The 23,022-nt window shown below is 47.0% G+C and overlaps 1 protein-coding gene across 1 annotated transcript in view; it reads left to right on the top strand.

Annotated features, from left to right (window-relative positions):
* Positions 1-23,022, top strand: part of STAG3 (STAG3 cohesin complex component) — a 2,261,782-nt gene that overhangs the window by 730,982 nt on the left and 1,507,778 nt on the right. The window lies entirely within an intron of this gene.

Here is a 23,022-nt window from a genome sequence, read left to right as displayed (position 1 = left end):
TCGACTTCCCCGCCAGACGGCGAGGGAAAGAAATTGGATACGATGGGACGCAGAGTCATCTCGTCTGCAGCGACGACGATTAAGGCGGCCAACGCCTTGGCTATCGTAGCCCGCTACGACAGGGAGCTGTGGTACAAACTGGCCCCCCTGCTGGTCTTCCTACAGGACGACAAGAGGGCGGATGCCCTAGAGATCTTGCAGGAAGGTGAGGTGGCATCGGACCACGCCATTACGATTGCGACGGACATCGCCGACACTGGATTTCGCCAGTTGGCCAACGGCGTGTTCCTTAGGCGGCGTGGATGGCTCAAGGCTACTGACTTCCGTCAAGACGTGCAGACCAGAGTCTTGGACATGCCGTTCGATGGAAACAACCTGTTTGGGAAAACAGTGGAGGATTCCCTTCAAGCCATCAAAGCGGACACGGAGACGGCCCAGGCTCTTGGGGTTCTCCAGCAACGGCGGCCGCCCTTTCGGAGCGGCGGAGGCAAGGGTGCCTCCAAAGGTTCCGGCGGCGGATTTTCCACCTACCGTCAACCGGCCCGTTCGTCGTCGCAGGAAGCTTACAGGGGACGAGTCAAGTCAGGCGGACCCCGCCGTCGTTGCCAAGGAGGTCAAGGCGGCAAAGCCTCGTCGAAGCAGGACTGAACCGGCCGTGGGGTCGGGCCCCCACCGAAGCACCCTGGTGGGAGGCCGGCTGGCGAGCTTCGTCAGCGTGTGGGAGTCATCTCCACCGACCGTTGGGTGCTGGACGCCCTAGCCCAGGGTCACGCGCTCGAGTTTCAAAGAAGGTGCCCACGCGCCCCCCCTGTGGCCAGGAAAGAACATCACGTCCTTCAACTTCTCTTGGAGGTAAAGGCGATGCTCAGGAAGGGCGCCATCGAGCTCGTCCCAAAGAGGCTTCGGGGCTCCGGAGTTTACTCGATACTTCCTCGTGAAGAAGAAGACGGGAGGATGGCGTCCCATCCTGGACCTACGACGACTGAACAAATTCATCAAGGCACAGAAGTTCCGGATGGTCACCCTCCAACTCGTCCTGGGTCAGCTGGAGGAGGGCGATTTCCTGTCGTCGTTGGATTTGGAGGATGCCTACTTCCATATTCCCATCCTAAAGGGACACCGAAAGTTTCTCAGGTTCGTGCGGACGCGGCCAGAGTGAGGTCTATCAAGACCATCCTCGGAATGATGTCTTCTTGCATTTACCTCATCCCCCTGTGCAGGCTCCAGATGCGCCCGTTGCAGGAGTTCCTGAACGCGCGCTGGATCCAGACGACGGGCAGCTTCGAGGAGAGGATCACACTCTACGAGAGTTTCCGACGAGCGATCCGGTGGTGGGGCACCCGCGCACATCTGACGGCGGGCATGGACTTCCAGACCCCCGGCCACCAGGAGACAGTGACCACGGATGCCTCCCTGGAAGGGTGGGGAGCGCACACCGAGAATCTGCATGCGAGAGGCCTTTGGCTCCCGACGGAGAAGGCCCTCCATATCAACGTCCTGGAGCTCCGTGCAGTGTTTTGGGCCTCAGGTCCTTCCTTCCGTCCCTCAAGGGCAAGTTGGTGAGGATCTTCACCGACAACACCACCACCATGTTCTACATCAGGAAACAGGGCGGAACCAGGTCCCCAGCCCTGTCCAGGGAGGCGCAGGATCTGTGGCATTGGGCCGTCGCCCAAAGGATGTTTCTGGTGCCGTTTCATCTGGCAGGGATAAAAAACACCATCGCCGACTCACTCAGCAGGGAGCTGCGCTCGTGCCACGAGTGGGAACTACGACAGGATCTAGTGGACCGCCTCTTCCGACGGTGGGGCACACCCCAGATCGATCTGTTCGCGACGGCGACGAACTCCAAGTGCCGGAGGTTCGCCAGCAGGTTTCACCAGCCAAGGAGCATGGGCGATGCTTTCTCGTTCCCCTGGGAGGGCCTGTTCCTATACGCGTTCCCTCCATTGCCATTGCTGATCCGGCTCATCAACCAGCTCAAGAGGTCCCGGTGCAGGATGATCCTCGTCGCACCTGCGTGGCCGAGGCAGATATGGTTCCCGGACCTTCTGGATTTGTCAGCGTCCCCGTCAATCAAGCTGCCAGTGGATGCGGATCTGCTCTCCAGGGAAGGAGGCGCCATCCTCCAAGACCCGAAGTCGCAGGCCTGGCTCCTGCAGCGTTAGAGTTTGGAGGATACGACATACCGGCCGACTGCAGAGAGGTTCTTGCAAAGGCCAGGGCATCCTCAACTCTTAAATGCTACAGACACAAATGGAAGAGGTTCTCTGTCTGGTGCCACGCACAGAAGATTAACCCTCTGCGGATTACGGCTCCCCAAGTACTGCCGTACCTACTGACGCTTACCAAAGCTGGACTGGCGCACGCGTCCTTCAAGATTCTTCTTGCTGCGATCTCCCGATACACCAGAACCACGGGGCGGACGTCCTTGTGGTCTCATCGTCTGGTGAAAGAGTTCATGAAGGGACTGTTCAGATCGTTCCCGCCGCTGAAGGCTACGGCCCCGGCGTGGGAGCTCAACGTGGTGCTGACCAAGCTCATGGGACCTCCGTTCGAGCCTCTGCACTCGGCCCCGTTGAACTTCTTGTCGTGGAAAACAGCGTTTCTTGTGGCCATCACCTCCGCACGACGGGTGGGAGATCCAGGCCCTTTCCTGCAAGGCCCCGTACTTGACTTTTCACGACACGAGGGTAGTGCTCAGGACGCACCCCTCCTTCATGCCCAAGGTGCCGTCGGACTTCCACCTCAACGAACCCTTGGTGTTGCCTGTTTTCTTCCCGTCGCCTTTGTCGCCGGCTGAGAGCACTCGCTGGATGTGGCTAGAGCGCTGAAGTTCTACGTGGACCACACGAAGGGTTTTCGGAAGACGTCACAACTTTTTGTGAACTTTGGACCTGTCAATCAGGGGAAGGCTCTCTCGAAGGCTTCCATTTCCAGATGGCTCTCCGGCTGTATCATGTACTGTCATCGGTTGGCAAACCGACCCCTGCCTGGCCGTCCGAGAGCCCATTCCACCAGAGCGATCGCAGCTACCACGGCGTTCCTATCTGGTGTGCCCTTGCTGGACATCTGCAGGGCTGCTACGTGGAGGTCGACGCACACCTTCACGAAATTCTACTGTGTCGATCGGGATTCCAGGGAGGAGTCCAGGGTCGGCCAAGCAGTGCTGCGCAACCTGTTCGCCTAAGGTGAGCCTGGTGAGGAGGTAATTTTTGCTTAATGTTGAGTTTGATGTAATGCTTAATGTTGAGCCTTTGCCACCTCCCGTGATTATTCATGAGCATGTGAATCCATGCCAGACCCCATGCTGGAGAAGGAACAAGTTACTTACCTGTAACTGTTCTCCAGCATGGGTCTGGCATGGATTCACATGCGAACCCTCCCGCCTACCCCTCTGCAGCTCTTCACTTGGTCATACTGCCACTTCACGTGCTACCAAATCTGAAGATGGCTGCCAGAGGCGGGGCTTACGTAGAGGGCAGTCATTGGCTGTGGTCAGTATGACGCAGAGATCAGTGATTGGTTACTACTACGAAAGACAGATCAGAAACGAAACTGATACTGGTTTTTTCTTTACCGAGGATTCCCAGCCTGACGGGGAATATTCATGAGCATGTGAATCCATGCCAGACGCATGCTGGAGAACAACAGTTACAGGTAAGTAACTTGTTCCTTATTAGTTACTAAAAGGAGGGGTAAAAAAGTATATACACCACATAATCCGCGGTAGACACGGGGACATTTTCGTTATTGGATAAAACAGTTCAAGATCGTTTCAAGGTGGTGACCGCTAAATCCATTGCACATATGCCCCAGATAAATACCTGTGTGATCCCTGTATATATTTAAGATGATGCACGTTTCCACATTTCAATCAGTGCCATGCACAGTCGTGATCTGCCCATCATGGGAGGCGAGAACCTAATTTACATGAACTTAAAAAAACATTACTTATTGCAGAAAATCTTTCCCCAAGGGAAAAAGATTAGGAACAAAGTTAGCGGTTTGTGTCTGTGACTAATAGATCTTTACCACATTCAAAAATGTTATTTTCATAAGAGAAAATAAGAACATATCATAGCATTAATCTACTAATATGCACACAATCAACCAAAGTCAGAACACATTAAGTAATTCATCATACACTAATTCTGAATAACAAATAGAAGCGAAAGAATAGAGGGGGGAAGAAGAAAAAGAAGAAAGGAAAAGGAAAGAGAACATGGAAGTCCATGACTGAAAATTACATTTGAAATTAACCTTGCAGCAAACACAACAATATTACAAACCGATTACATAAACTAATAGTTATATTAATTAATAGCAAGTAAAGCTAGAGGCGTAAAGTCCTCAAATTAATGTTCAGTTTCATCTATAGACGTCAAGAAAACCGCTCCAAATTACCCAAAATTGATCAATTTCATCTGTGTTTTTGTAGATGGCTTTTTTCATACGTTGAAACTGTAAGAAGCTCCTCCACCCAGTCATCAATATCAAAAGAACTACTTGATTTCCAGGACCTCAGTATTTTTTAGCAACCATGCATGCGTGCTGTAACCATACTTTCCTGCCAAAGTCAATTTCATCCAGCAAAGAGATATTGCCCAAAATTAATAGAGACATTCATGGGGATCAGTGTTTAGGACTAAACTTAACCTTTCACAAACCCTTTCCCAAACTGCATCTTCGAAGGGATTGTGTCCTCCGACGTATTCCTCGTCTTAGATATCTCCTTCCAGCTCTGCTGGCCTCGGTAAATTTTTTCTCTAGAGGGCGCTGCGCGTCGACGCCCTCCGAGTCGATGTCCCTCGACAGCCGCCGTATCGACGTCGACGTCATCCTGCCTATAAAGGCCGCGCGCAGCGTCCGTTGCTCAGTTCCGTTTTTCCGTGCTTACTCAGTGCCTCGGAATACCGTTGCTCAGTTTGTCAGATTAAACCTATTTACCTCGAGTTATTCGATCCGTACTCGATGGCTTCCTCGTCGGAACCGACAACTCCTCAATCCGGCTTCAAAAAATGCCGAGATTGTAGAAAAAAGATGTCACTGACTGACCCTCAGAGTTTGTCTGTGGTGTTTGGGAGCTGAACATCATTGTTCGGAGTGCGAGGACTGTATGTCCATGACAGCTAAGGCCCTGAAGGAGCGTAGGGGGAAGCTGGAGAAAGGTAAGACTTTTAAAGCTTCTTCTTCGTCGACGAAGTCGAGACATTCGTCTCCTCGTCACCATTCGCGCTCCAGGTCTCGGAGTGGGTCCCATCACTCTTCGAGATCGAAGCACTCGAAGAGGAGACGTCGAAGATCCCCTACTCAGTCTTCCTCTTCCTCTGTTTCGCCAAAAAGAATCCCTTGCCCCACGAAACATAGTTCCCGTGCTGAATGGGAGGAATTCCGCAAAAATATGATGAGCGTTTTCGAGAAAGCGGCCTCGACCCCCTCGAAGACTGCCGAGAGCGATGCTCTGGTCGAAAGACCCGAAGCTCAAAAACGCCACGAGTCGCAGTACCCGGCGAAGGAAACCTCTCGAGCGCGTCTCGAACCCTCGAGTAGGACTATGACCTCCAAACCTTCCTCGAAGGTTCCGTCGACGAGGGTTCCGTCGACGCCGAGGTCGGTGTCTTCGACGCTGTTGTCGAAGGGACCTTCGACACACGGGTCTGTGGACTCGACGCCAGCTTCGACACCGGCGTCGACGCCAAGAAAAGTCACGGTCACGACACACCCAGTGACTATCCCCAGGTCCTCGATGACGATGGCTTTGAGATTGTCGAGTAGAATCCCAATTCTGTCGAGGTCATCGAGGCCTCCGCCTTTGTTTTCGACGCCACGCTCGAAGCCTTCGACGTCGGCATGGATGACATCGACGTTTTCGAGGCCGATAATGACATGTTCGGCACCCTCTGCCTTGGAAATGGGATTTACACCCTTTATGAGTTCAGAACAATTGAGAACTATGTCCTCAATTTTGGAAGAGGGTGAATTGTCTGAACAGGAAGACACATTTGAGTTGCAGGGACCTGTAACCCCAATTAGAGAGGAATTTTCCTCTGAAGAACGCAGGTTAAAGGATCTTCATGATTCCTTACATGAGGCAAGTGGGTTAGACACTTCCCCTGAGGTGGAGTTTGCTAAGCCAGACCCGGGGGAGCATGCTGAAACCCCCTATAGAGCCTTAATGGCCAGGATCAGAGAGTTTATGGGGTGGTCTGCACCTTCACAATCTTTCCAACAAGATGACCTCACGGATATTCTTGACAAAGGCCCACAGGAGGATCCTGTGGTGCCTTTCCATAAAGCTCTTCAGAGGAAGATTATGACGAACTGGGAAACCCCAGATGTCGTCCCGGCAGTAAATAAAAAACTGTCTACAAAATACAGGGTATCCTCTACAGACCTGGAGTTTTTGTCAAAACACCCATCCCCAGAAAGTCTGGTGGTACAGGCAGCATCTTCTACTGATGTCAAGACGGCTTATCCTACCGTCCCACAGGACAGGGACGATAAAAAATATGATGCTATGGCAAAGAAAGTTTTTTTCGGCATGTAGCATGGCGTTAAAATCTGTGAATGCTACTTGCACCCTTGCTCGATTCAGCCATACACTTTGGGAGTGTGCTTCTACAGCGGCTGACTGCATCCCGGAGGGAGAAGAAAGGGAGGCGTTCATGAATATCATAGAGGACGGTAAAGATGCTATGTGCGAATCCCTCCAGACGGGCATTGATTCGGCTGACAGTATCAGCAGAGCAATGGCGGCAAGTACAACAACCAGGAGATTTGCTTGGTTGAGAAAGTCTGGTTTTGCCCCAGATGTGCAAGCCAGGCTCTTGAACATGCCATTCGATGGCTCTTCTTTGTTTGGGGAAAAAGGCGGATGACAGTTTAGAAAAACTGCAAACTTCAAAAGCAGCAGCAAAATCCCTAGGCGCTGCAATCCGTCAGACACCTTTTTGTCCCACAGGAACCTCTGCGAGAGGCAAGTCCTTTCGCTTCTACTCTGCATTCGGAAGAGGTAGAGGACGACCGGCTCAAAGGGGACAAAGAAGAACTACCCGAGGTGGACGGGGTAGATATTCAAAGGCCGCAGCAACAGCAGGTGCCTCTTTACCATCTGCATCAGCCGCCCCAAAACCACTCTGAGGATTTCCCTCACAGGACACCTGTAGGAGGCAGGTTGACTCAACATCTGGCGGAATGGCAGGCTATCACATCAAATGCTTGGGCATTGGAAACAGTTGTCCAAGGTTACTGCCTGCCTCTCCTACGCATACCTCAGAGTCATCCACCGGGGATCAGCTCTCAGAAAGCTCCAGATCCGCTCCTCTTGCAGGAAATTTTGGACCTGCTAGAGAAAGGTGCCATAGAACCGGTACCTGTAGCGGAGAGGAACAAGGGCTGGTACTCCCCTTACTTTCTCATTCCAAAGAAAGACGGAGGACTGAGACCCATCTTGGACTTGCGAGAATTGAACATATTCCTCAGAAAAGACAAATTCAAGATGGTCACTCTTTCTCAGATCCTCCAGGCCCTTCAGTTCCAGGACTGGTTGGTATCTCTGGACCTTCAGGATGCTTATTTCCATGTGCCTATCCATCTCAAACACAGGAAATACCTGAGGTTCGCAATTGGCAACTCTCACTATCAATTTCGAGTGCTGCCATTTGATCTGACCTCCGCCCCGAGGGTCTTCACCAAGTTAATGTCGGTAGTGGCGGCAAGTCTAAGGAGGGAAGGGATTCACGTCTACCCCTACCTGGACGATTGGTTGATCAGGGCTGTCTCTTCGGAACAAGCTCAGATCCAGCTAAATCACGTGTGCCACTCCCTTCACAGACTGGGCTTCTCCCTCAATTTAAAGAAGTCACAAATGATACCATCGCAGAGACTCCAGTTCATAGGAGCGATCCTGGACACTTCCCTGGGAAAAGCCTCGCCACCAGAGGTGAGGGGTCAAGATATTCTACAGATAGTTACCAAGTTCCAAGATGCCCAACGTCTCCCAGCCTTCGACTTTTTGAGGTTGCTAGGCCTCATGGCATCCTGCATTTTCCTAGTGCCAGAGGCTCGCCTGCGAATGAGATCCCTCCAGTGGGCACTAAGGACTCAGTGGTCACAATTCTCAGGGAGAATGACAGATCTTCTTCAGGTTCCCGACAGGGTGGCTCGAGACCTTCAGTGGTGGGCCTGTCAGGAGAACATTCTGAAAGGAGAACATTTTTGGCAACCCTGGCCGGAGATAACAGTAGTCACGGATGCCTCACTCACGGGTTGGGGAGCCCACGCCAACGACTTGACCATCAGCGGTCGTTGGTCTCCATCGGAGTCCAGACTACATATCAACCTGTTAGTGCTGAGAGCCATCAGACTTGCGCTGAAGGCGTTCCTGCCAGCTGTACAAGGGGAAAAATGTCCTGATAATGACGGACAACACAGTGGCCATGCATTACCTCAACAAAAGAGGAGGCGTAGGATCACTACCCCTGTGCAGAGAGGCGATGCAGCTCTGGTTTTGGGCAATCCAAGAAGGAATCTCTCTATCGGCAGTTCACCTAGCCGGAGAGAAGAATTTGACAGCGGACGCTCTGAGCAGGCAGAGCACAGTCTCCCACGAGTGGGAACTAGCTCAGGAAGTCCTTCAAGAGATCTTCGCCCTTTGGGGAACCCCTCAGGTGGATCTGTTTGCCACCAGCGTCAACAGGAAATGTGATCTGTTCTGCTCAAGGGAATTTCCCCCGAGAGGAGCTCTGGGAGACGCGTTCATAGTGGACTGGGAGTTTCCGCTTCTGTACGCGTTCCCGCCAGTCCCTGTCATTCCTCAAATGATCAGGAGGTTGAGAAGATTCCGGAGAACCATGATCCTAATTGCCCCGGATTGGGCCAGGAGAACGTGGTACCCGGACCTTCTAGACTTGTCCATCTGCCCTCCAGAGAGAACCTACTCTCACAGAAGGGAGGTCAGGTTCTCCATCCAGACATCAAAACCCTCAACCTTCACGCTTGGCTTCTGAAAGGTTGAGGTACAAGGATTGGGACCTCCCTGATGATGTTATGGAGGTGTTGCTTTCGGCAAGGGGGCCAGCAACAAAGTCTTTATACCGCTGCCGTTGGAACAGATTTTGCAGCTGGTGTAGAGAACAGAATATCGACCCTTTTTCATGTGGTACACCAATGGTTTTGTCCTTCTATATTTGGCGAATTCAGGCCTTCAAGTTGGCACCATTAAGGGCTATCTCGCAGCGCTATCCATCTTTAAGCGCACTGCGGAAGAACCATCCTATTTCAAATTACCCTTGGTAATACAGTTTCTAAAGGGGTTAACCAATGTTTATCCCCCAAGACCATTCCAAGTTCCCCTATGGGATTTAAACTTAGTACTAACTTTCCTGATGGGCACACCTTTTGAACCACTCCATTCTTGTTCGTTAAGATTCCTTACCCTTAAAACGGTTTTATTAATAGCACTTACATCTGCTAGAAGGGTGAGCGAATTACAAGCTCTTTCTTGTAAACCCCCTCACACAATATTTCACAAAGACAAAGTTGTCCTGCAAGTGAAGCCTAATTTCCTCCCAAAGGTGGTTTCTGAATTCCATATCACTCAGAAGATTACCCTACCATCTTTCTATCCTCCTCCTCACCCGTGGAAAGAGGAAGAGAGGTTACACAGGCTAGACCCTAGAAGAACTTTAGTTTTTACATCAGTAGACTAGCCAGGATAAGACAGGCAGACCAGCTGTTTGTAGGTTACGCAGGTCACAAGCTGGGGTTACCAATAACTAAGCAGACCATTTCCAGATGGATCATTCTAGCCATTCTGGAATGTTATAAACTGGCAGGGAAAGAGCCCCCTCAAAACCTTAGGGCTCATTCGACCAGAGGTATTGCAGCTTCATCGGCCCTCAAAAGAGGCGTGCCGGTTAAAGACATCTGTGCGGCCGCTACATGGTCTGTCCATACCTTTACACGTTTTTACAATTTGGATTCCTCCTCCAGTCAAGAGACTAGGTTTGGAAGGGCTGTACTGCATTCTATTCATCAATAGAAGACAGCGTGAAGTCAGTACTCCCTCCTCCAATAATAGAATACTGCTATGGGAGCCTATCTAAGATGAGGAATACGTCGGAGGACACAATCCCTTCGAAGAACAAGTTACTTCTTACCTTGTAACGTTCTTTCGACAGGATGTTCCTCCGACGTATTCCTCATCGGCCCTCCCATCCATCCCCGCAGTTCTACTTCCCGTGTGGTTGCAGCTTACGCTCCTTCAGGGTGATTAGTCTAGTCCAGAAAGTATTATTGTGGGCTACAAAACGGAACTGAGCAATGGACGCTGCACGCGGCCTTTATAGGCAGGATTATGTCGACGTCGACATTTTTGACCTGCGGCCTCAAGAACGTGTAAGAAGTGGACAGCCGCGTTTATCACTTGTACTGCTTATACTGCTTATACCCCAATCAGTCTGCCACAAACTGTACCGTCTTTCAGGGGTTCTCCCAGAAGACACTTGAGGACTGTAACTGGCGATTGATTTGCTGGCTGAACGAGGGGGCCTATTCGGCTTCAGAGGTGGGCTCTTCCCACAGGGGCAGGTCCTCTACGCTTTCGGCCAAGAGATCGCCATCGCACCAGAGGGCGCGGTCCACTCAGCCAACGACCTCAGAAGCAACACACAGGGCCAGGCCGACAACGGAGTTGGGAAAAGGATGCAAGTCTTCGGTGGCATGACCGGTACAGGTTCGGACAAACTAACAAAGGGACCAAACCTGGTTTGGCACGCAGAGTAAATCCCAAGAAGTAACTTTCCACATAGAAATGCTTAAAAAAGAAGACCTGGCCATTTTGACAAAAAATGGCACCGTTGGTTGCTTTACTGCAGCTGCGAACGCAGCCCGCGGTAAATGCACACCACGGTAGTTAAAAATAAACCACTGCCCCCAGCCATTCATCGAGGAAAGGGTAACATAAAAAATGTTACATGAGAAGCTAGACAAAGGGGATACTAAGTAACATCTCCACCCTATTGTAAGATAGTGTGTGCTCGGTCTAGAAAGTTACAAGTAGTCAATTTCACTTCACTGCTCTTGGAAACAGTAGGTATTTAAACATTGGGGAAACCTGAAAGACTTCCCTGGGCCACTGCGCTGAAGGTAAATGTAAAATGATGATGCCTATGGGGTTTGTCAGACAGAAATACAGAAAACGCATTGAATTAAAAATACAAAGTCCCAAAGTTCAGCAAAAGAGCTAGGGGCCTCTGAGGTGGGAATTGAGCACTAAACTGAATATTCTCCCTAACAACCACCCACCCCGCCCCCCGCACTTACTCTCTCCCCCTTCCATGCGGAACTTGCATGATCTCATTTTCACCTGGCCTAGTAAGATTGTCTGTCTTCCCTCTGTTGCCCCTCGCTTGCCTCTTTGTGCTTTTAAATACTTGTGTATAGGCGCATTATAAATGCCACAGCATATCAGTAAAGCAGAGATTGTTGTCTGCACACCACTCCTGAAAAGCAGACAGACAATCTGAGATGAGAGAAAAAGAGGTGGCCAAGGGAAGCCTGAAAATGAGTTGTTGTCCGCATAGAACTGGAAATTGGACCAGAGAGCGGCAATGCGATGGGCGAGAGTTGCCATGTATTGGTTGAAAAGCAGGGTGAGAGGTTTGTTCCCTGGGTAACACCGTAGGTAGTGGGAGAGATAGAGGAAAGGAAGGACCCAAGTTGGACCAGAGGAAAGGTCAGCCAGGTCAGAGCCTGTTCGGGGATACCCAGATTGTCATGGAGACGGTTGAGCAGGGTGGTATGGTTGACTATGTCGAAGGCAGAAGATAGATCGAGGAGGATGAGGACAGAGGGAATGTTAGAGTCAAGGTTGGAGAGAAGGTCTTCACGGATGTTCAGGAGAGCAGTTTCAATACTTCTGGCAGTGCCAAAGCCTGACTGGTTGTCATGTAGACAACCAACAGAATCGGTGTGAAGGTTTAGCTGTGAGATGGCCAGCTTTTCCAGGAGCTTGCCCAGAAAATGGGTGATGGAAATTGGCGATAGTTAGCCGGGCAAGAAGGGTCTGCTGTGGGTTTCTTGAGAAGAGGGTGCCCAAGAGAGTGCTTCAGAAGGCAGGGCAAGGCTTCTGAGGCGGAGAGGTTGCAGAAATCGACAGTGAAGGAGCAAGGGTGTCAATGTGGTCCTTGATGGTTTTGTAAGAACAGGGAATAACCTGTTCAGATGAGACTTTCATAGATCAGACTTGTCTAGAAACCTTGTCAGGGGAGAAAAGAGGAAAGGAAGAGAAAGAGGGTGGGGGGCGGCTGCAGGAGGGCCAGAGTTAACAGAAGGGGGAAGGGGTCGAGAGGGGGGACAGGTTGGTCTGGGTTTTAGAGATGAAATGAGAGGCAAGGGCTGTGCAAAGTTCCTGGGAAGCGACAGGAGAGATAGACACTGCAGCAGGGTTGGCCAGTTCCTTGCAGATTTTGAGAGTTCGTCCGAGTTGTTGAATGCCGCAGAGACATGGGCTTAGATCTTGGCATTTTTCTTAGAATGGACAAGGAGCTGGTATTGCCTTTGGAGCAGGCTGCATACCAGTTTTATTTTTCAGCAAATGAACGAGAAGCCCTCCTTTTCCTCTCAGCCACCCTGCACTTATGTTTAAGGGTAGCTAGGTCAGTACTACCAAGAATTGCACTTGGCTTTGGCCTTCAAGCGGATCCTCATGACAGGGGCAAGAGCATCGGAGATGGAAGAGTAGAGCATGGAAAGGGCTGTGTCAGGATGTGATTCGGCCAGAGGCAGAGGCGGGTAGGGGGGTGTGGAGAAATTAGCGGCAAAAGCTTCAACTGACACATGCTTCATGGGTCGGATGTCCGAGAAGGTAGGTGGCAGTGTTGGGGTTGGCTTTGCCTGGGGGGGCTAGAGTGGGAGAGATTGGAGGAAAGGGGGGAGTGATCGCTCCCGGTGAACGGAGTGGTTCGTGGGATGGAGAGTGAGTCTGGCCAGAGGGGAGAATAGAAGGGAGAGAGAATCGCAGAGGTCACGAAAGAGTACTGAGGAGGAACAGGGAGCATCAAGATGGATATTGAGGTCACCAAGGAGAAGTGGAGTGGTTAAGGTCAGGAGGGAGGATGAGAGGACCCCCACTCAGAGGAATGAGGTGATCTGACCACAAGGTCGATAGTCACAGTAAGAGAGTAATTTCCTCCACTTCCTCCAACCTATGGGAGAAGAAACCTCTGGGCAAGATGGGGGAGACAGTTTATCAAAACACATCCCTACATCTTTGGCCTGCCACATGTTTTGCTAGTACAACTCCAAGATAGCAGATTTTTCATTTCTTCTTACCTACATGCAAGATTGATTCCAGAGCATCCTTTTTTTTTTGTCTTTTTTTTATTGTAACAATTAGTTTTTTACAAACTTTAATTACAAAACACGAACAATCACATCACAATACACTTCATTAGATGATTAAGGCACACATAGGTCCACACATACATATGGGTTCAACCAATACTGTAACCCGTATGCTTCAAGATACGGGGCGTCTCCCTACTCCAGCAGTTTTTCCAAAAAATCTATTACTGCACAAGTTAACATCACATTGTTTCCATTCAGCACCCTCCACCGCCACTCATCCATATTAATGTTAGGTGATACAAATCTGCCCAAAAAGCAAATCCGTTGAGTGGTTATTGTGGGACATTCCATGATTAGATGTTTTAATGATTCTATTTCCATTGTACAGAATCGACATAGATTGTCAACGATCTTCAGATCTTTTCTTCTCCACAAAACTTCTTTGGTTTTATATACATTCCAACGAAGCCTCAGAAACTTGTTCCGATGCCATCTGGAAGGAAATCTTGATAGATATCTTGGAACATTGTCTAGGTAATTACAAGACATACCAAAATTCAGGGATGAGGACATTGACAAACGCTGTTCTTCTTTTAAAATCCAGTTCCATTGCCTTAACTTTTTCTTTGCGAGTTGTGGCATTGTTATTACCATTTGCCATGGGATGTCAGCTATTTTCAAGATATTCCTGATTTTATTTGCCCAAGACAAGAGAATTCCTCCATGTGGATTTTTAGTCGTTGATTCAAATATTTTGTACGCTGGAGCGATTTTTGATAGCTGCATCTTTCGTAGAGCTGCAATAGATTTCCATTGAATTGTTCCATGTAATGGTGCCAGGCCCAGTTCATATCTTATTGCAACAATCGGGTACTGCTTGGAAGTCGCAATATTTCCTTCCAAAATTTGCCTTCCAAGATGGCCCAAATTTGATGGTCAATGTTCCAGCCAGCTTCCGCCCCATACGTTATTATGGGAATTACTTTTTGTACATAGAAGGTCCGTAGTGGTTGGAGGGTAAATTTGCCATATTCAAAATGCAGCTTTTGGCCTTGTATTGTCAATATGGACATGCGATGTTTCAATTCTGCTAACCATACTGATTCACAGATCGAGCTGTTTATTTGCACGCCTAAATATCGGATTGTTGATACTGTCTCAATTGTCTCGCCTGCTACTGACCACTTAAACTGGTTGTCTTTCTTTTTTGCTCCTGATGTTGTTGCCATGATTTTAGATTTCTTCGTATTAATTGCAAGCTCATTTTCTTGAAAGTATGCAACTAAATTGTTCAAGAGTCGTTGCAGACCAATTTGGGTCAGGCCAAACAACTCAATATCATCTGCGTAATATGCCCAGCTGATCTCTTGACCATTCACTTTGGGTGGAAATCGAGGAGTATTTTCCAGATTGCCTGAAATATCTGAAGTGAATAGTTTAAACAGTAGGGCAGCTAATGGGCACCCCTGTTTAACGCCCATAGAGGTTTTTATTTCATTTGTCAGATTTCCTGAAGCATCCAAACGAACTCTTGTAGTGGTATCATTATGTAACGCAATCAGTGGTTGAAGCAAGGCTGGCGGGCAAGACCATGATTGTAGTTTCATCCATAATTTATCACGGTTTATAGTGTCAAAAGCTTGACGCATGTCTATAAAAGCTATAAACAAGTTTTTTATTTTTCAATGCGTCAAGCTTTAATAAGCTTAGTATCAACAAGTTCACCTCAGTTCCTGTATCTTTGGTAAAACCTGTTTGTCTACAATCCATTCGCCCAGATGCATATGCCCAAGACGTTAACTTTTGTTGCAGACATGTTGCAAATATTTTTCCTATAGTGTCCTGAAGGGCAATAGGGCGATAGTTGTTCGGATCGTCCCTATTACCCTTATTAAAAATAGGCACAATAACCGATGTCCACGATGCTGGAATGGTTTTTGATGTCTATCAGTTGGAAAAGGTTCTCAATGAAATCAGCCCAAAGTTCCTTTTTTTCTTTCAACATCACGTTTGACAAGCCATCAGGGCCTGCCGCGCGTGAGTTTTTTAATTTTTGTATCAATGTCAAAATTGTATCTTTTGATTCAACCACATCCCAAGGTTCTGGACAGACCACATTTACTTTCTCTATTTTTCCCAGTTTGCCGTTAAAGACTAGATTGAAGTGCTCTTCCCAGGCAGATGCAGAAATACCATTCGCTAGTCTTGCCTCTTGGCATAGTGATCCTGTATTCAGGATTGACCAAAAATCTTTTACTTTTTGTTGTACGATCAACTTCAACATAAGTTCTGCTCTTTCTTGATCTCTTATTAATTTAAATGATTTGAGCCAGTTTCAATATTTTACCTTGCGTTTTCTGATTTTAATCGCCATATCACAGCCTCCATTTTTTTTCAAAAATCTTATGTCTTTGGCCAATTGTTTTTTTTTCCAAGCTTACCAGCACACTGAATACATATTTGTTAGTTGGGCAAACATTCCTTTGCTGTTTTTTCATACAGAATTGTTGCAGCAAGGGAGAAAAGTTTATTCTTGTCGCTAGATCATTAGACGAGTTCTTTAAATTTTTACTCAGCATCTGTATTTGTTGATTGTTTATTCTTAATCTGTTTGCTCCTTGATTTATCTCAAGTGGACAGTTATACGTTAGTTTTACACCACACCTTGTCATTTGTAAGGTCAACACCAGTGCATGATGATCGCTTTTAGATGACTTGTGTATATCCAAACGTTCAATTTTCGACCAATGTAAGGAACTGGTCCAAAAATAATCTATTGTTTTTTTACAGCTCTCTCGCTGCCATGTGACCTAGGTGGAATATCACTTTGTACTCTGCCATTTACCATTTCGCAGTTTCTTACTTTTAGAGCTTGACTCCAATAATCGCCTCTTGTCAGCCCTAAGGGGGCTACAGATGAACTTACTTGCCGATCTTCATACCAAGAATAATTAAAATCTCCACAAATTATTATGGCAAGATTTGAGCATGGTATTAAACACTGACCGATGATGTTGTGACAGCGTTAATAAATTGTGCTGTAGATATCATTAAAGGATTCCAATATATATTTATCAATAGCAGACATTTCACATCCACTTTTGTTTCTGATTCCATCACCAGCAATGTTCCTTGAACATAGATGTTGGATTATATATTTAGCCCTGAAAATGGCCGTCCTAATCTGTTTTTACCAGCTGCATTTAGCAATATAGTATAAGCAGCTTTTATTGGAGTTTCACGCAACCAGGTTTCCTGTAGAAATATTACAAAATTATTCTCCATGGGTAGAGACCATTCTTGGAATAGATGATTAAAACCTCTGGTGTTCCATGAGATTATATCACACGATTCCACTCCACTGAGAAATGTAAGTTATGAGGTCTGCCTAAAGTTTGCATTTCCTCTCGAGATTTTGTCATTTCTTGTCATTTCTTTGTAGGTATCGCACTTCATTAGATGATTTTGGTGACTTCAGTTTAAAGTGCTGTTTTAAAACACATTAAAGATACCCCCGTTCCGGTCCTAAGCAAGGTTAAAACCCTAGGTATGCTGCTAGAAGCATCGTTGGGTGCGGACGCCCAAGTACAGTTCATCAAAAAAAACTGTGCCTACCACCTCCGTCTAATAAAAGCCATCAGACCTTTCATATCTGAGGAAAATTGTGCGACCGTAGCAAGAGCCGCCATCTTGTCGCGCCTTGACTATGGCAACGCTCTAGTCCTGGGTGCCTCCAAGCAATGCCTAACAAAGCTACCAAATTGTACAGAACAACGCGGTAAGAATTGTCAAGCTGAAAACTAAAACAGAGCATATCAGTAACTCCAGAAGGGAGCTTCATTGGCTGAAAATCGAAGATAGGGTGCATTTCAAAACCTTAACCATAGTTCAGATACATCTACGAAAAGGCACCAACCTACTTAAAAACTAGGATCAAACCATACGTTCCTAATAGAACACTGAGATCATCCCAACTTGTTAAAATTGCTCCGTCACCTCACAAACTCAAAAGTGGCTTAGGTAGAGCCTTTCCAACCCTTGCAGCCAACCTTTGGAACAACCTACCAGACCACCTTAGACTGGAAACCAACTACTCGCGTTTTCGCAAACAGGTGAAAACCCACATCTTCAAATAAACGGCCATCACGGCATATACCTCAGTTAACTTAATTCTGTGTGACTGTCCCGTCTGCTCTGTCTAATCACTATCTGTTCCGTCCGTTCTCGTGTCCTTGTTTCTGCGCCCCGAGGCTCGCGAGCTACCGGCGCAATATAAATATTAAAAAAAACAAAAAAAACAAAAAAAAACATCTCTTCTATATTCATTTGAGGATTGAGCGCTCGCTGATGACAAATTACTTATTTCCCTCCAGTCAGTTTGCTGCTTTTCCACCTGGATGTCAAAACCATAAACTAAAAGCTCATTCTTTGCAGCGAATACAGTTTTTTCTACTGCGTACGATTTTATGTGCAGGAATATTCCATCAGCAACATCCTCTGAAATGTATTCCACAATGACAATATCATCACAGGTAATTGTCCGAAGTGATGGTATTGTGTGTAATAAGTGCATCAAATTTCTTCGGTTCAAATTGATGTCCTTGTCATCAGGAAAGAGATTTTCTACTCTAATCTTCCAGGTCCTTGTTTTTTTACCATCAGGGGACCCTGACCTCATACTATTCTTGAGTTGACATTGAATCTTCATTTGAGCTGAAGTCATCTTTGGATTAAACTTATGACTATTTGAAGATCTGGCTTGATCAGGCCTTTCTGCAGTGTCTGCTGTCACATCTTTAACGCTTGGATTTGAGGCATCCATCAAAGCTTTCATTCCTCCATTCCTTGATGCTTTTACTACTCCACGCTCCGGGACTTTAGAACTAGCTAAATCAGCAGGTTCCTGATTATTAGGTCCACCACCTGTGATCACACTAGCCTCTTGAGCCATCTGGGCCTGATGCTGCGACCCTCTTCCACCAATAGAGCTCATAGTATTATCTGATTCGATGGAATATGTTGAAAGATCACAGAAATCGATTGATTCGTCTTGTCCCTTGCTGATCTCCAAATCTGAATCAATTCTGGCTCTTTTCCTTGAATTTTGTATTTTGGTAGCAGTTTTCTGATCAGCTGCTTTTGACATTTTGGATGGCACATCAGTTTGCTCTTGGTGTCTCATCTGTATTTTCTTCGTTTTATTACGGTCAAATAGCCCCAGTTTTTCAGGAGTAGGTAGGTTTCGTACAAATTGTTTGGTATTAGTTGATTTGCATTTTGCACCTTTTCTTGTAGCCTTAGATGTTGATTGTACAACTTTAGCCTTATTTAAATCAAGACGCTTTTCCTCCAGATTCTTCGCGGAACCGGTAAAGATTCCAAAGGATGGTTGCTTTGACTCACTTGACGCTCTTTCTTTAGTTGACTGCTTACTCAGTTGGTTGGCGTCAGTTACCAAAACATCCCTTAATGTGTTAGTGCTTACAAAGTAATTTGGGAATGAAACATGACTCAACACAATAGCTGGAAAATTTATAGTGGGAGTTTCGGTTTGCTTCTTCCCAGAAACAGCAGGACCTACTGCTCTATCAGAGTTTGGCACATTTGATATTTCACTCGTAGCGTTACATGACAGTTTGTGATCCAGTGCTTTTCCAGGTTGGTGACCGGGAGGTAAGTTTAGTGGGATGTGTTCCAAACTGCCCACTTTCCTTATTGTCTTTATGCCTCAGCCATTTCATGCATTCAAGAACAGCATTCATAAGGGTTGCATTATCTGCGTGCGCACTTGATGCTTGATCACCTAGCCGGTAATCCCATTGCGATGAGATTTTAGCTTCTCTTTCGGTTCGAGACTGTAAGGTATTGTTAGTTTGTTCAAGTTTTTCCAATTGTAGCAGGATGGTAGACAGTTGTGTACCTTGTTCTTTTATAGAGTCATTTAAAGACTGCTACAGTTTCGTAAAAGGGATTAGTGCTAGCGAAGTTGCTGCCAGCACATTATTATGCATTTGAATGCCTGCAGCAACTGATAGACTTGCTTTATTGTTCCGTTCCATGTCGTGATCATATGTTTGAGCAGGGTCAATACTTGGTTGTGTTATGTTAGAGCTCATACTAGTGTCCAAGTGCGACTGAGAGACACTTTTTGTTGCCAAACCTATAGACGGAGCTTCTAGTAAGGTAACATCATTGCTCGATGCAGCTTGGTTTTTTAAAATCAATCCCTTCCTCAGAGGTGTACTTGTCTGGGTCTGGGTCTTTGTTCGCAAATGTAAGATTGAATGCTGCAACTTTCGCAGCTCCTACTCACCAGTTGTAGGTTTCGACTGTGACTGAAATTTTGTCTCTGATTTAGAACTGAAGCTGTTTATTAGCTTATCTTTTATTTGTTAATAATCAGCTGTCAAACGTTCCGCTAAACATGCTTCACGAGCTACTAAATCATGTCCTGATAGTTTGTTCAAGTTTACTGGAACTGTTTGACAATCTACTGCTAATCGTTTCTGTGCAGGAATGACACACAAGTTGCGAAGCAGTACTGGTTGGCTGACATATCAGACTATTAAAATGTTGACGAGCTTCAGTCAGCATGGCACTTTTGTGCACCAGAATGTGTTTCGTTTTGTTTTGCAAGTCTCTTTTAGCTTCCATTGTTTCATCAGAATGCTTTTTTGAAAGCTCATCTCCTTTAGTTTCGGTCTTTTTCCAACTTAGACGAGGCAGTACATTTTTTTTCTGAAAGCAACATTAAAGGCTTTTTGCTTGCCCTTTCATTTTACAAAACATGCAATTTCTGAGCGTAAATCACTTCATTTTGAAGAGCAGTGTTTCCGCATAGATTCTCGTGCGGACATTGTAATGACATACATTCGTCTTCTAATAGAAGTGGAGGATTAAGTGGGGGGTTAAATACGAACGTGTTCAGCCTCGCTGAATCAGCGGATACATGAATTTGGAGAAGCTTGTGGTCTGTTACATCAAAAGGTGATAAAAATGAAGCCGTATTTATTTCTATAGCTTTATCACCCATAGCCTCTTTTGGCTCAAACGCGAGTGAAATTGAAATCCTTATCGGCAAGGTTGCTTTCTACAGTGCTTCCATTTGAAGTCCCCGCTGCTAATGTTTTCTCATTTGCCGCTCGTAAGTTGGCTTTATAGCATGCATCTGGGGCAGCATCTATTAATGGAGCACCTTCTGTTGTTGCCACACAGCCATTGTTTATTTCTTCTACTACCGACTCAACTTGTGGCAGTACTGATATATTTTGAGCACATTTCCATGCCGCCGCCTGTATTCCATTACCGCTAACGATCATTTTTGCTAGGGATTTTAGCGAGGGAACACCCTCGGTTGAGGTCAGTTCATTCATCACGTTTCTGCTTACCTTGCTGCTATTAACCGCGGCACTTTCATTGCTGCCTTCCATCATTCTGTCATTAGTCACGCGTCTTTCTAGCAGCGTGCGTTGATGAGTGAAAGGGCCAACCATACTCTAGACGCCTGGACGATCCGGGAGCGGACTGGGGCAGACTGGGACTCTCCTCGGGACTCCGCGCCCGCCATCACCTTTTAAGGTGGAGTCTAGGAGCCTCAGTCAAATGTTTAAAGGGGCCAACACAGTGAAAAGCACACAAAATAAACGCAGGTCGTTGCTGCAGCTCCTCTTTTGCAAAAGGACAGGGGTAGACTGGGACTCTCCTCGGGACTCCTTTCTGATGCCAAGCAGCTTTCTTCAGACAAATTCCAGGGCGCTCTTCAACATGTGGACACAACAATTTGCTGCATGTGAATTGGGGCATGCTTCACCAGGTTTACTTCTATGAGGCAAAACTCCTGGAAGTGGAGGGCACGATTGGTTCTTGATCTCCCTTTTGAGGACAACAACCTTTCCATTTGTATATAGATCAACAGCTAACCAAAGGAAAAACTAACTCCGATGGTGTAGCATATTAACAAGTAGTACACCGAGAAGATGCCTTTCGAATGGATTGTGTCCTCCCACGTATTCCTCATCTTTGATATCTCCTTCCAGCATCAGCTACTTCGGAATTTCTTCTCTCAGTAGAGGGTGCTGCGCGTCAACTAGATGCCCCTCGACAGCCTGTGTCCGCTCTCGAGCAGGACGTCTCTGACTGTGTATATATAGCGTGAACTGCGCCTGTTACTTCAGTTCTGTTTTTCCGCTGCCCAGTTCGCTTCGGTTCATTGATGTATCGACGACGGTTTTTCGAACAGTCACATCCTAAGACAGGCTTTTAGTAGTGTGTGGATTGTGGGGTTAAAATGTTCATCAAGGACCCACACCTCATTTGCCTCTGGTGTCTCGAAATCGGGCACAAGACTGAAGACTGCGTTTCCTGTCGGGCCATGACAGGGAAGGTGCTACAAGAAGAGGAAGGGGCAACTCGCTACAGGTATGCACTTATACAAATCCCCATCAACGATTTCTTCAAAGAGGCGATTTTCAGATGAGAGGAGCTCAAGGGGTAGTTCACTGCCACAGAAGCACTCCAAGAAACGCTCACGGTCTAGAAGTGTTTCTTTCGTGCCATTCTTTGTCCTCGGCTTTTCAAAAAAAGGCCAAGAAAAGGCATCATAGCTGCAGCTCTACTTATTCTATCTCTCCCGAATCCAAAGAACCCAAGGCGGACCATGACCCCATCGTGCCTCGTAATGGTGTCAAGGTTTCAGCTTGTGCATCCTCGAGCCTGGGCTCGGAGCCTTCGACCCCTCGAGTAGACTTGAAGCCTCGCGACAAGGAAAAGTCTAGGCCTCATTCCTCTGGTATTCCATCGAGGCACGGGTCAGGTTCTTCGAAGCGGTCGTCGATGGAGCCAGTGAAGGTTTTTAAACCTCTTCTGTAGAAATACTTTTTAAGCAATGTCTTCTGTTTTTGAGGAGGATGAGCCTCCTGACCACGACACCCTTACTTTTGTACTTGAGTCTGCAACCCCCAAGTGTTCCTGAGGCTCTGATTTCAGAAGTGTCTAGGATGGAACACTAGATGGACTCTTTGAGAGAGACAAGTGGCCTTGATACTTTTCCTGAGGTTGGAGTTTGCAACAGAACCTTCTGATCATGCAGAGGCCTCTTGAAGGTCAGCGATGAATAAGGTTAGAGTATCTGGGAACGTGACGGCCTGTCACAGTTTACCAGCAGGATGACATTCCCAATATTTTAATAAAGGTCCTCCAAAGGATCCTTCTTTTGCCATTCCATACTGCTTTAAAGATGAGTAATAGCGTATTGGGAAGCTCCAGATACCAACTCTGCATTGAGTAAAAACCTCACTAGAAATTACAAACCTTCAAGCGTGGATTCAGATTTTTTGTCCAAACATCCAACTTTCAGAGGTTTGGTGGTGCAGGCTGCTACCTTATCTAGGCCTACCAGACTACACCACCTTGTGGGGAAGATAAAAGATTTGACACATTTGTCAAGAGTAGCACGGCAGTAAAATCCATTAACGCTACTTGTTCCCTGGCCAAGTTTTCCTTCATGCTATGGGATGTCATAGCTGCGGTTGCAGAAAATATACCAGATGGGGAGGATATGGATGGTTTCTTAAACATCAATAAGAATGGAAAGGAGGCCACATGCAAGTCTCTGCAGGCTGTGCTTGATTCTGCCGACAGTGTCAGCAGGGCTAAGGCAGCCAGTACTGT

Source organism: Ambystoma mexicanum, chromosome 1p (assembly GCF_040938575.1).
Source record: "Ambystoma mexicanum isolate Mex_15411 chromosome 1p, UKY_AmexF1_1, whole genome shotgun sequence".
Lineage (NCBI taxonomy): Eukaryota > Metazoa > Chordata > Amphibia > Caudata > Ambystomatidae > Ambystoma > Ambystoma mexicanum.
This window is presented reverse-complemented; position numbering and strand designations above follow the sequence as displayed.